Source organism: Cervus elaphus, chromosome 5 (genome assembly GCF_910594005.1).
Source record: "Cervus elaphus chromosome 5, mCerEla1.1, whole genome shotgun sequence".
Lineage (NCBI taxonomy): Eukaryota > Metazoa > Chordata > Mammalia > Artiodactyla > Cervidae > Cervus > Cervus elaphus.
Window position 1 is genome coordinate 14,991,445 of NC_057819.1, and position 12,855 is coordinate 15,004,299.

The window sequence follows — 12,855 nt, forward strand, 5'->3', positions numbered from 1 at the left end:
AGGCAGGTTAATTACCCTTTCTGAGCCTTGGCTTTCTCAACTGTTAAAACTGGGGATGATGATAGGTCCTATCTGATAGGATTGTGCTGATTAAATGAGATTGTACTTGTGAAGTCCTTAGCACAGTCTTTGCCACTCAGTACAGGTTCAATTAATGGTAGTTCCCCCTCCTTTTGAAACTATTATTATTAATTCTGTGGGGTTCCTGTCTCTGTTTTGAGATCAGAAGCACTTTGAGGGATTTGGGCTGTATCTGAATCCATTTTTGATGTTCTCCAATATGCCTAGCAGTTTGCTGGCACATTCTAGGCACTCAATAGCTAGATTTATCTAATTGCATGGAGGAATCAGGAGAAATTCTCTGTTACAGTGGTTCTCAAAGTCTTGTCCTCAGACCAGCAGTGTGAGCATCACCTGGGAGCTGGAAATGCAGATTTTCTGGACCCATCTCAGACTCACTGACTCAGCAGCTCTGGGAGGTTGTGGGGTAGGGGTGGCGGTCTGGCACTTTGGGTTTTTACAAGCCTCCAGTAATTCTGATGCATTTTTAAGTTTGATAATCACCTTTCTACACCAATGACTTTCAAACTTGTTTTGAAACTTAGCAATACTTTTTAAAAAGTTCCAAATGAAATCATATGCAGAAGTCAAGATATAATAGGTGAAAGAGAAGCTACTTAGGAATCATGGGGTAAGAGCAAGACCCCTGCCTGCCTATCCTTCTCTTAGGAGTCCTCAAACACTTAAGACCTCTGGAAATAGAGTTGAAAAAGCACGGCCTTATGATTTTTCATCCTCCTACTCATCACCTAGCCGCTCATCTATCCACCCACTCATGCATCCACTCGTACACTCAGTATCTCTTAGCACTTACTACATTCCAGTATTTCAATATGTTACCTCTCACCTACTTGGTAAGTGGGAGAGCCAGGATTTGAACCCAGCATGACTGGCTCCAGGGTCTATGCAATTAACCATTACATGATGGTTGCTGATATTGAGAAAGAAATGTGAAGAAGGAGCAGTTCAGGGCTTAGAAAGATAGGATAGCAACTGACAAGTAAGCTAAACATCACTTCTTCAAGATCACCATGGTTACCATTTCCAGAGCACTTCCTATGGGCCAGGCTAACCCTCCTTCATCTTCACAGCCACCTGGCAAATTGGATGTTACTGGCCTACTTTCTGGGGAAACTGAGGCACCAAGAGGTAGAATTACTTGCTCAAGGGCACACAGCTAAGCAGTGGCAACCCCAGAATTTGAAACTAAGTTTGTTGGACTCCAACCCCCATAATCTTAAGGGGATTAAAAAGGTGAAGGGGAAGCCTTAGAAAGTTGGAGTGACCTCAGGGCAAGGGGGTCTGTTGACTGGGTTTGGGGACAAGGTTGGGCTGATCCAGCCTTGGAGCCAAAGAGAAGACAGAGAGACAAAGAGGATGAGTGAGAAAATCAGGGCCCTTCCTGGACTTTCCAGCCCAGAGTGTCCACATCATGGTTGTATCCCACCAGCAGACTTTATGAAAAAGTGTGTGGGCACTGGAGCCAAGTGGTGGTGGTGGTTTAGTCGCTAAGTCGTGTCCAACTCTTGTGACCGCATCGACTGTAGCCTGCCAGGCTCCTCTGTCCGTGGGGTTCTCCAGGCAAGAATACTGGACTGGGTTGCCATTTCCTTCTCCAGGGGATCTTCCCAACCCAGGAATCGAACCTGGGTCTCCTGTACTGCAGGCAGATTCTTTATCGACTGAGCTACAAAGGAAGCCAAGTGAGACTGGGCCAAATCCTGGCTCTGTCTCTTGCTGGCTGTATGACCTTGGGCAAGCTACCTAACATCTCTGAGCCCCCGTAACTACTTGCCTTTCAAAACTTAGAAAATCATGTTAACAAACAAGGCACTTGGGTAGGTAGTAGGCATTCAAATAATGCCCTATTGCCAAATGCCATTCATTGATTCATTCACTGGGTAAATATTGACTGTAGCACATGCTGTCAGTGCCCCAGTCACCTTGGTGTCCACCATCCATTCCCCTATGTGCTCACATCCAGCTGCCAGTACCTGCAATGGTTTCCTAGAGGAAATAATGGGAAATTAACATCCCCCACCCCCTGAAGTGCCTTTAACCAATACCTGATAGGAGTTGGAGGACTTCAGCTCCCTTGACCCCGAGGAGGGTAACTTTGAGATGTATGGTCTACACTGGCTCCCAGGTGCCCCCACAAGGTTCAGCTGCAGTTGCCTATAGTGGTAACTTACTAGATAGCGCCCCCTTTCCTGGCTCCTTCCCTTCCCCATCCCTCCTGCACACTCTCCTCTGGGAGTTTCCTGGGATTACCTCCTGAAGAAATTTCCTTGTACTCCAGCACCTCAGGTTCTGCTTCTGGGACATAAAAACTCAAACTAAACTAAGACATTGATTAAACTCCTACTATGTGCCTACCAGGTGCCATCCTATGCCTAGATTAACCAGACAGGGTCCCTGCTGTCAGCTCACTGCCTACAGTCAGGCCATCAGAGAAACAGAGAATAAAAAAGCCTGTAAAGATTGAACTGCTTTCAGTATATGAAGCCCCAGAATGTTAAGGCCTCTTTCTTAGAACACGTCCAAGAATCACAATTATTTTTCTCCAGTCTTTCTTTGATGACCTAATGAATAAGCATTTTGAGGCCAGAATCCACATCTTCTAGTTCATTTCCCACTCCCCTGCAAATTGCCTAGCCCAGGGCTTGGCATTCACTTATCTGATAAAAATTCAATGAGCACCCAGAGTATGTTCTAAGTTGTGGGGACACAGCTAGCCGTGAGCAAAAGAGACCCGTTCCTAGCCCTCATGGACTTGACCGAATGCAAACAAGTAAAGTGGAGAAGGAAATGGCAACCCGGCCCAGTATTGTTGCCTGGAGAATCCCATGGACAGAAGAGCCAGGGGGCTACAATCCACAGGATCACCAAGAGTCGGACATGATTGAAGTGCCTTAGCACAAACAAGTGAAGGCAAACATAATATAAAAGTCCACAAGTAAACAGAGAGTATAACGTCATTCTGTGATAAATACAAAGACAGCAGGGCGAGGAGGAGACAGAGAGGGAGCTGGGGCAGGGAGAGCATCTTGGAGGATGTGCAGACCGTTGGTGCTCAGTAAAGGCTGTTGAATACAGGAAGTACAAGCTTTAGCTTTTGCGGTCAATGAGTAATGCCACAGTGAGAAGAGCATCTTCAACACAGAAAACTGTTCCAAGCACTTCAAACCCCGCTGACCCCTCTCTGAGTTGATGCCACAGGAAAGATTTCAATGACTTCATTCAGAAATCTGTTAGGTCCCCAACACAGACAAGTACTTGGGCCAATTAACACCCCTGAGAGGAAGGCAGCCTTGATGTTTGATAAATACGAGTAGGAGTGCGGCCAGAATCAATGAGGGGCTGTCTGAGGTCTTGGGAAACCACACGGCACTGGAAAAGCAGGTTCTGGAGCAGTTTCTGCAGGAAGTCTCATGACCACGAAGTGGCTAAAACCAGCAGCAGTGAATCCTCACCGCCTGCTTCCTTGGCGCTGGGCACATTGCTAAGAGTATCATGAGGGCCACACCCGCTGGAGGCTCACAAAGACCCTGTTTGCTGCTGATGTTGTTTATTCACTAAATCGTGTCCGACTCTTTGTGACCCCATGGACTATAGCCCACCAGGTTCCTCTGTCCAAGGCATTTCCCAGGCAGGAATACTGGAGTGGGTTGCCATTTCCTTCTCCAGGGGATCTTTCTGACTCGGGGATTGAACACAAGTCTCCTGCATTGCCAGGTGGATTCTTTACTGTCTAAGCCAGCAGGGAAGCTCAAAGACCCTGTTAGGTGGCTACTGTCATAACCCCATTTTCCAGGGGAGGACATAGAGGATCAGAGGAGCTTAAGTAACCCACTCAAGGTCACGCAATGACAATGCGGTTTGTTAAGGCCCACGAGGGGGGCTGCTAGTGGGAGCATAGAGGAGGTGTGCCTACCCAGTCTGGGGTAAAGGAACTCCTATGCCTGTGGGTGTAATATTCTGAGTTGAGGTCTGGAGAAGGTTGAAGCTGATGCAGAAATGGTGGGAGGTAAGGAGGGAGAGGAACTCATTCCAATAACATGCAATGCTTGAAAGTGAGGGCACATTCAGGAACCTCTGGGAGGTAGAACTTTGCAAAAAGGTAGAATTAACCCCTTGCCTTATTTTATGTGGTTCAGGGTTTAGCTGGGTGGATGTCACATTTCCGGAGCTGTGGTTTAATGCTAGGCTGGCTGGCACTCCCCAGAAGGGCTGTGTGGGTGGTGTGGGCATCTTAGGGGTGATTCTGAGGGATTCCCTACTCCTCCTTCAGGTGGCGAGGTTATCCTTGTGCCTGTCTCCCTGGGCCCCATGGAGATTCCTGGGGTCAGTGATTGGACTCCACCATCCCAGCAGGATGAAGGCTATTCATGTTGATTCTTAGATTAGCTTGTGGAGTCCACAGAGGTGATGAGCAATTAGGGGTGAACACAGCATCTGATGAGGTTGTCAGCATGTGCTTCTGCCCATACCCAGGGTGGCAGCCTCCCACCCAGGCCCTCTGAGGGTGCTGGGAACTACATTGAGCAGCTTGATCAGTGGTCATCTGTGTATAGTCTCCAAGGCTCTGACTGTGCCCCCAAGCCCCAAATTGCTTGATGTGACCCTCTCTTTCCCTCTCTCTGACCACGCTCTAGTCTGAGCTGCCATCTTCCTCACCTGGGACACTCCATCAGCCTCAAGAGGCTCCCTGCCTGCTGTGATCCAGTCTCCCCGCACAAATCAGAGTCACCTTTCCAAAATGCAAATGTGACCACGTTAAAGTCTCCAGTGCCCTCGAGTGCTTAAAGCCCAGATTCAGTTCATTAATTTTTCCAGCCTACAAATGGTGATTGAGCACCACTGATTCTTCTGAGGTCTGATGAGGCATTAGCCTCTCCACTGACTTGACTGTATTGCCGTTTTGGTAGGAGTGAGTCTTGTGAGGACATCTCTTATTTTTGGGGGCCCAGCATTTACATCCCTTCTTCTGGCAACTGCACCCCAGTTTTCACTGGCGAGTGCCCCCCTTTCACATGCAGTCCTGGAGCCCATGAGGCTCAGCTGTTCAGTTATTCCTCAGAATCTTAGGGCTACCTTGAATTCCTCCAGTACAGTCCTTGTTTTGTGAGACTCAGTTGTTGGTGCTTGAAACCAAAGAAACCCTGATGGATGAGTTCACCTCTCCTCTTTCAGCCTGAAAGAGCTGTGAGTTGGCTATACTTTGCCCAGGTCCACTTGGACCCTTCTGCACCCTGTGTGGTGCCCTTGGAGGCTGAACCAATCAGCCTAGGCCCTTGCACCCAGCTTGCAGGGGGATTCAGCCAATGGAAAGCATCACACAGCAATGTGGGCGGGAGGAGAGAGAGGCTGGATTTAATCCTCCTGGGTCCCTCCCTGAGGGCTGGAGGTGCAGTGGCTGTGCCCCTCCGTTAAAGGCAGTCTTTCACACGCAGTTCACTCCCCAGGTCCTGTTAGCACTCCCTTCCTCTTGCTCTTTGAGGCTCCCCCTAGTTCTGGTTTTGATCTCCTTGCTGTCTAAACGACTCTCAAGAGTCTTCTCCAGCTGTTGAAGAAGACTCTTGAGAGTCCCTTGGGCTGCAAGGAGATCAAACCACTCAATCCTAAAGGAAATCAACTCTGAATATTCATTGGAAGGACTGATGCTGAAGCTCCAATACTTTGGCCACCTGATGTGGAGAGCTGACTAATTAGAAAAGACTCTGATGTTGGAAAAGATTGAGGGCAGAAGGAGAAGGGGGCAACAGAGGATGAAATAGTGGGATGGCATCAGACTCCATGGACATGAGTTTGAGCAAACTCCAGGAGATGGTGAAGGACAGGGAAACCGGGCATGCTGCAGTCCATGGGGTTTCAAAGAGTCATACAATGACTTAGCAACTGAGCAACAACAACTAGTTCTGGGTCTTGCACTGCCTCTTGCTGGTTCCCCTTGAACCAGACCACACCTTTGTAAACAAACCCTCCACAAATCTCCCCTCCAATTACATAGTTTGTATGTGTATCCTTTTCTTGCCAGGGCCCTGACTATTTCAGGGGAGGCATCTGCCACCACCTGTGCCTGTTTGTTAGACACTGTGGAGGGTCTCCCAGGGTCCCGGGTGCATGGGGGGTAGGGTGGGGGCTGGAAGACCCAGGAGAAGACAAAGAGAAATCTCCTAAAGTACCCCTAAAATGGGAATGCTAAGAAGAGCTCCATCTAGAACAAGCTCTGGGCTGTAAGTTCACCATTTCCTTGCTGTGTGACCTTGAGAAAAACCACTTCCTATCTCTGAGCCACATCTTCTCATCTGTCAAATGGGAATGATAATAGAACTTCCTGCATCGGGCTCTGCTGGAGAGTCAATGACATCATGGTATTCATCCATTCATTCATTGACTCACTCAACAAATATGTATTGAGGGACTTCCCTGGTGGTCCAGTGGCTAAGACTTTGCTCTCTCAATGCAGAGGGCCCAGGTTTGATCCCTGGTCAGGGAGCTAGATTGCACATGCCAAAATCAAAAGAACCTGTATGGCACAATGAAGATCAAAGATCCCATGTGATGCAACTAAGACCTGGTGCAATCAAATAAGTAAATAAAATTAAATATTAAAAAATGTATCGAGCCCCTGCTGTGTGCCTGGCAACGTGCTGGGTGCTGGGACCCCAGCAGAGAGCACAGATACTGCTCTCAGCCTCCAGCAGCTCCCAGCCTATGTGGGGAAAAGCACACGGACAAAGAGCCATACAACCAAATATCCAGTCGTTCACTGTGGAAGTCCTTCTATGGCGGGCCCAAATGGGACTGAAAAGTCTTCTCTGAGGAAATAGCTAGTGTGTGAGCTGAGTCTCGGAGGATGAGGAAGCCCAGCTGGAGGGTGTACCAAGATAACAGATATGTCAGGGGCAGAGGTGGCTGTTGGAGGGGCTGTGAGTGGCGGGGGAACAGACGATGAGGAAGAAGAGGTGGCAGAGATCAGGCTAATCAGAGCTTTGCCTCCCTCAGTGACGGCTCTGCATGTTATTCTGGGAATGAGAAGAGACATGGGTGGTCTGATTTATGGCTTGAAGGACCACTCTGGCTGTTATATGAAGAACAGACTAGAGAAGGGCCAGGATGGAGTCAGGGAGACCAGAAGGGGACTGTTGCAGTTGCCCAAGTGAGGCAGGATGGTGGTTTAGGCTGCGGAAGTGGCAGTGAAGTTGGAGGAAATGAGCTGAGGCAGAGATGGCCTGCTGGCCACCACAGATCCACTTCCATAGTGTATTGCTGTGGCTGGGAAGCAGCTCTCCTGCCGTGGACTACACTTTCCAGTGCCCTTTGTGGCTGGATGAGGTCATGTGACTTGTTCTCACCAATGAAATGAGAGCAGAAGTGATGGCCTCACTTCTGAACTGAAGCAGGTGTGTCTTTCCCTCCTTCTCTTTTCCTGTCCATTGGTTGGAACCAAAAAGCCCTACAGGATGGTGGAGGCACAAGATGGGAGCCCCTTGGGTCCCTGAATCACCATCTGGACCCCTAAGTGGACTTTATTTGACCTGTGTACACATTTCTCTGCTACGGAGCCACTGAGATTGTAGGGTCTAACTGTTACAGTTAGACTAAGCAATGGGCAGACCAGTTAGAAGAAAGAACCAGAAGGACTTGGTGATTGGTTGGATGAGCAAGGAGGAGGTCAAGAATAACTTCTATGTTTTCGCTTGAGCAATTGTGCAGAGGAAGTTAATGTTTCCTGAGCTGGGGAAGATGGGAAAGGTGGAAGAGAGTTTTTTCCCCCCTTCTTTCTTCCTTTTATTTCTTTGTAGGAGTGAAGAGTTGAGTTTAGAACATAATGTTTACAATGTTTGGAAGACATTTGAATGGAGATGTTAAGTAGAAAGTTAGATGTAAGAATTCAGAAGAGGTCTGAGCCAGTGATGTAGTTTGGGATTTGTTGTTTTGTAGACAGTGTTTGAAGTACATAGTAGGTCCTTGATAAATGTTCTCTGAATCAGAACGTGAGTCATGTCTTCTTCACTTCTACTCAGCATTTGGAAGTCGATGAGCGCAAATCATCCCAAAGTAGTTAATGACCTCTATCCCCACCCCAACAGCAAGCTGAACAACCACCCACTCTCTGCTCTGCGCTCCTCTGCTCATTGAAGAAGAGTCCCTTTGAGCTCAGAAAAAGTTGAGAATCTAGCTATTCAAAGGCTGAATGAAGGTAATTCTGATGACGCTTGAAACTGCCTTCCTGCTGTGTTGGGTAAAACACTCCTCTTTGATGCAATAAAATCACTTGTATCTCTGCCTTTTATGTCCTCAAGCAACTTCACCTAATGGGCTGGGGTATGAAAACAGTGTGTGAAAGAGCAAGGCTGGGCTTCACCTGCCTCCAGATGAGGCCACTTGTCTCTTCCCAGGTCTTTTATTCCCCGGATTTTACAGTGGCTGCTGCATAGGGAAGGTCTTCTAGGCAGACTGGGGAAGCAGTTTGGAAGAAATTCTTGGCAGAGCTGGTATTTTCACCCAATGGCCTCTAACTCCAAGGAAGCAAAACAAATATAGGCACCCCTCAGCATTCATGGGGAATTGGTTCCAGGAACCCCCCCAACCCAGTGATCCCAGAATCCATGGATGTTCAAGTCCCTTATATAAAATGGGGAAGCACAGTTGGCCTCTAGTATCTGCGGGGTCTGTATCTGTGGGTTTTGGATTCTTGAATTCCAGCAAACGAGGACTGAAAAATGCAGAACTGGTAAATGCAAAGCAATGGGATTGGCAGTTGGTTGACTCTGCAGATGCAGAACTGGACGTGGAAGGCTGATTGGACCTGCAGGAGCCCACCAGTTGGACTCAAAGAAACTGGTCACATGGGGACTTGAAGAATTGGGGAGTACAGGTTCTCTCTAAAGGGATGGATGCAATGGGGTTCCAGCAGATTGTTGCCATGTGGAATGCAAATCCAGTATCACTGGGTCTTCTGACTTCTCAAGAGATGCTTCAAATACAGATTTTATATGAAATCTAAATTTAAAATGCTGGCAACTAATTACATTTTAACAGTGTTTGTGGGCCAAACAAAGAACATGTGCTTGTGCATATGATGTCTTGAAACCAGCTTGCAGCCCTCAGGGACTTGTGGGGTGGACGTGTGCCTCTTTCCTAAGTAATTGCCTATGGGGGGGGAAATATGTAATCATTTTGGAATTGCTATTGAACCAGTGCAAGTTCATCAACTCAGCTCTATAAATTGTGAACCATAATTTGTGTGTGTGTGTGTTTAACCCCCTCTTCCCTGATAGCTCAGTTGGTAAAGAATCTGCCTGCAATGCAGGAGACCCCAGTTCCAGTTCCTGGGTTGGGAAGATCCACTGGAGAAGGGATAGGCTACCCATTCCAGTATCTTGGGCTTCCCTTGTGGCTCAGCTGGTAAAGAACCCACCTGCAATGTGAGAGACCTGGATTTGACCCTGAGTTGGGAAGATCCCCTGGAGAAAAGAGAGGCTACCACTCCAGTATTCTGACCTGGAGAATTCCATGGACTGTATATAGTCCATGGGGTCACAAAGAGTCAGACACGACTGAGCGACTTTCACTTCATTTCACTTCACTTTGGTGAGGTAAGCCTTTTAGGTTTTTCAATAGGTGAGAAAGAAAGTCAAGATAATGGTAATGGGGAGCAAACCAGACCTCGAGTGGGAGGCTGTGTGTCTCACTCGGTGCTGAATCCTCGGAACTGAGCAGGTGCTTGAAAATATTGTTGGATAAAGTAATGAATGGGAGGGGATGGACAAATAAAAGTAGAAGCAAACACAGAATCAGGTTTGCATGTTCCAGAGCGTGGGAACCCTTAGTGGCCCAATGGTCTCCTAAGCCCCACATTTTAGTTCTGCTACATTTATTTATTAGATAAGTGTATGTACTTGCCTACACTGGGGCTTAGTTGCTTAGTTATGGCTTGTGGGATCTTAGTTCCTTGACCAGGGATTGAACCTGTGCCCCCTGTGGTGGAAGCGTGGAGTCTCAGCTACTGGACCACCAGGGAAGTCCCAGTTCTGTGACATTTCAATGATCTTCTGAAGAGGCCACCTCTTTTGTGCTGGTGCAATGTATAATGGTTGGTTCTTTCCTTACTCCTTCCTTTTCTCCCACCCCTCTACTGTCATAAGTATTGAAGAGGATTGGAGAATCAAGAGGATGCAGAGTCCCGTGTCCACACAAGAGTCCCTACCATCCAATCCATTTTTCTTACTGCAAAAAGAGTGACATCATCCTGTCACCCCCTAACTTCAAGTTCATCAGTGGCCTTCCATTGCCCTCAAGATAACTACTGACTCCTATCAAGTGCATCTTCTGCCCAATCCTCCTTCCCTGGCTGTCCCCTCCCACACCCGATGACCTAGACTCCAGCCAAACACAGAGACTCACAGTTGTTAGCAGGGACTCACCCCAGGGCCTTTGCACAATTGCATCTTTCTGCCTTGAAGCCATTTCCACTCCCTCTTTACCTGGCTAAACCCTATGTCTCTTTCACATCTCAGCTGAGACCTCACTGACCCCAGGAGTCCTCTCTTATCTCCCGACACTGGGTTTCACGGCCCCCTCTGTGTTTCCTGAGTTCCCCAGACTCCCTTCCAGCACAGATGACACAACTCTCAGCTCCCTGCCTGCCTGCCTCTGTCTCTGTGTCATGTTCAGGGTTGGGTGGCTTTCTGTTGCCTAACAGAATTGCAGGAAAGACTTCTGAATGAATACTATCTCTCCTTTCCCCTCTGCCTCCTGAGCCTGCAGGGCCCTGTGAATTTTAAAGAGAGTTAATGGTCCTCCACAGGGTAGGGAGTGTGAGGTTATGGAAGGGGTCCCTTCCACAACAAAGCAGGAACCCATACCAATGGCAAGTCAGGGTCAAAAGAAAGCACTGTTCCCTTCCGGGGGAGGGGGTCCTCAGATAGAGACCTCACAAAGTTGGTGCCACTTCTGGTGTCAAGGGAGCATCCTATGGGACAAAAGACCCGGAGAGGGGTGTGTATACGTGTGTGTTACACCCCAGTACTTTGCAAGGGTCTTAAATTCAGACTCATCAGCAGCTTTGCCCCCAGGTGCTGGGTAAGAGGCTCTGTGGTGTGGTGGTTACTTCCTCTGACTGTAGTATCCAGCTTCCTGGGTTTGAATATTGTCTCTACTATACTTTAATTTATATAATATTACCCAGCTGGGTGCCCTTGGCCAAGCCATTGAACTTCTCTGTGCCTCAGTTTCCCCCTCATGTAAAATTGTCTTGAGGAGGACAGTATTACGTGTTGGGGTTGGAACGGGCATTCGGTGCTATGAGGTTGGCTGAAGGGTTCAGTGCTGGGCTGGGGTGGGGTGTAGGAAGAGCTGGAGAAACCTCTGTGTTTATCCTTGTTCTGCTTTGGGGACTGACATGGAAATGATTCTGCTCACCACAAGACCCAGCCTCCCCTCCCAGCTCTCCTGCAGACTCTCTGGGCAGCCCTGAGCAGGTTCCTTCTCCTTTCAGGGTCTCCCCAGCTGCTCATGGAGTCTCCCACCTCAAGACGGATGGGCCGTGCCAAGCATTTGGGAAACAGCTGTATGACTGCCTGGCCTGAGCCTGCCCTTTCGGGGTGCGGGTTAGAAGGCAGGTGGGTGGGAAGTGGGTCTGAATCACCGCGGGGACTGACTAGTCTGTGGAAGCCCTGGATGACGGGGGTACAGGGCCAGCAAACCAAGGGGGCCACAGGCGGGGTGACCAACGGTGCCGGTTTGCCTGGGACTGTCCTAGTTTTATCACTGAACCTTCCACGTACTGGAAACCCCTCGGCCCTGGGCACACTGGGACCACTGGTCACCCAAGCACATCAGACGCCCCCTGAGTGGGATCCTAACACTTCTGGGATAACAAGGTTGAGGGAAGATCAGATGTGGCTACTGGGGACCTGACAAGGGCAATGCAGCATCCCACCCCTGGTCTTTCTCTTCTTGCATAATTTCCCCCCAGATGTCAGACACCCTATGAAATGAAAGCTGAGACTTTTCCAGCCACAGGGCCTGTTCAGGCTGTACCCTCTGCCTGGAACTGCCTCCCTCCGCTCCTTTTCTCCAGAAACAAAGGTATGTTGTATAGTACAGGGAACCGTAGTCAATATCTTGCAATGACTTATAACAGAAAATAATTTTAAAAATAATGTATGTGCACAACTGAATCACCTTGCTATGTACCTGAAACACTGTAAGTCAACTATATGTCAATAAAATATATATATTAAAAAAACAAAAAAGAAATCCTACTCATGGCTCAAGATCCAGGTCAATTCTCTGCCCCCATTTCCTCACCTGCTGGCTGGACAGCCGGGTTCCAGGCAGAGCAGCAGTCACCCCTCCCTGCACACGACCCCCCTGGGACCCTGTGGACATCCCCCCATACTGCTGCGGGTGCCCACAGGCAAGTTGCTGGGACACGTCCATCTCCTTGTCCACACAACAGAAACGTAAGAGAAGCGGCCTCTTAGGGTTACCAGGACACACACCTCCCTTCTCCTCCTGGTCCTTTTCTCTTACCTGCTTAAGAACTGGGAGCCCAGAGTGTAATTTGGTGAAGCCACTATGGAGAACAGTATGGATGTTCCTCAAGAAATTAAAAAGAGTTGCCATTTGTGCCAGCAATCCCACTCCCGGGCATAGATCTAGACAAAACTATAATTCAAGAGGACACATGCACCCCAGTGTTCATAGCAGCACTATTTACAACAGCCAAGACATGGAACCAACCTAAATATCCATCGACAGATGAATGGATAAAGATGTGGT

The 12,855-nt window shown here is 48.5% G+C and overlaps 1 protein-coding gene and 1 non-coding gene across 2 annotated transcripts in view; one reads left to right on the forward strand and one right to left on the reverse strand.

The window, feature by feature from the left end:
• The window catches only part of NOS1 (nitric oxide synthase 1), a 197,042-nt gene that overhangs the window by 136,004 nt on the left and 48,183 nt on the right, over positions 1-12,855 (reverse strand).
• TRNAE-CUC lies at positions 6,487-6,559 on the forward strand. Its single transcript has one exon. It is a non-coding gene; the product is annotated as a tRNA-Glu (tRNA).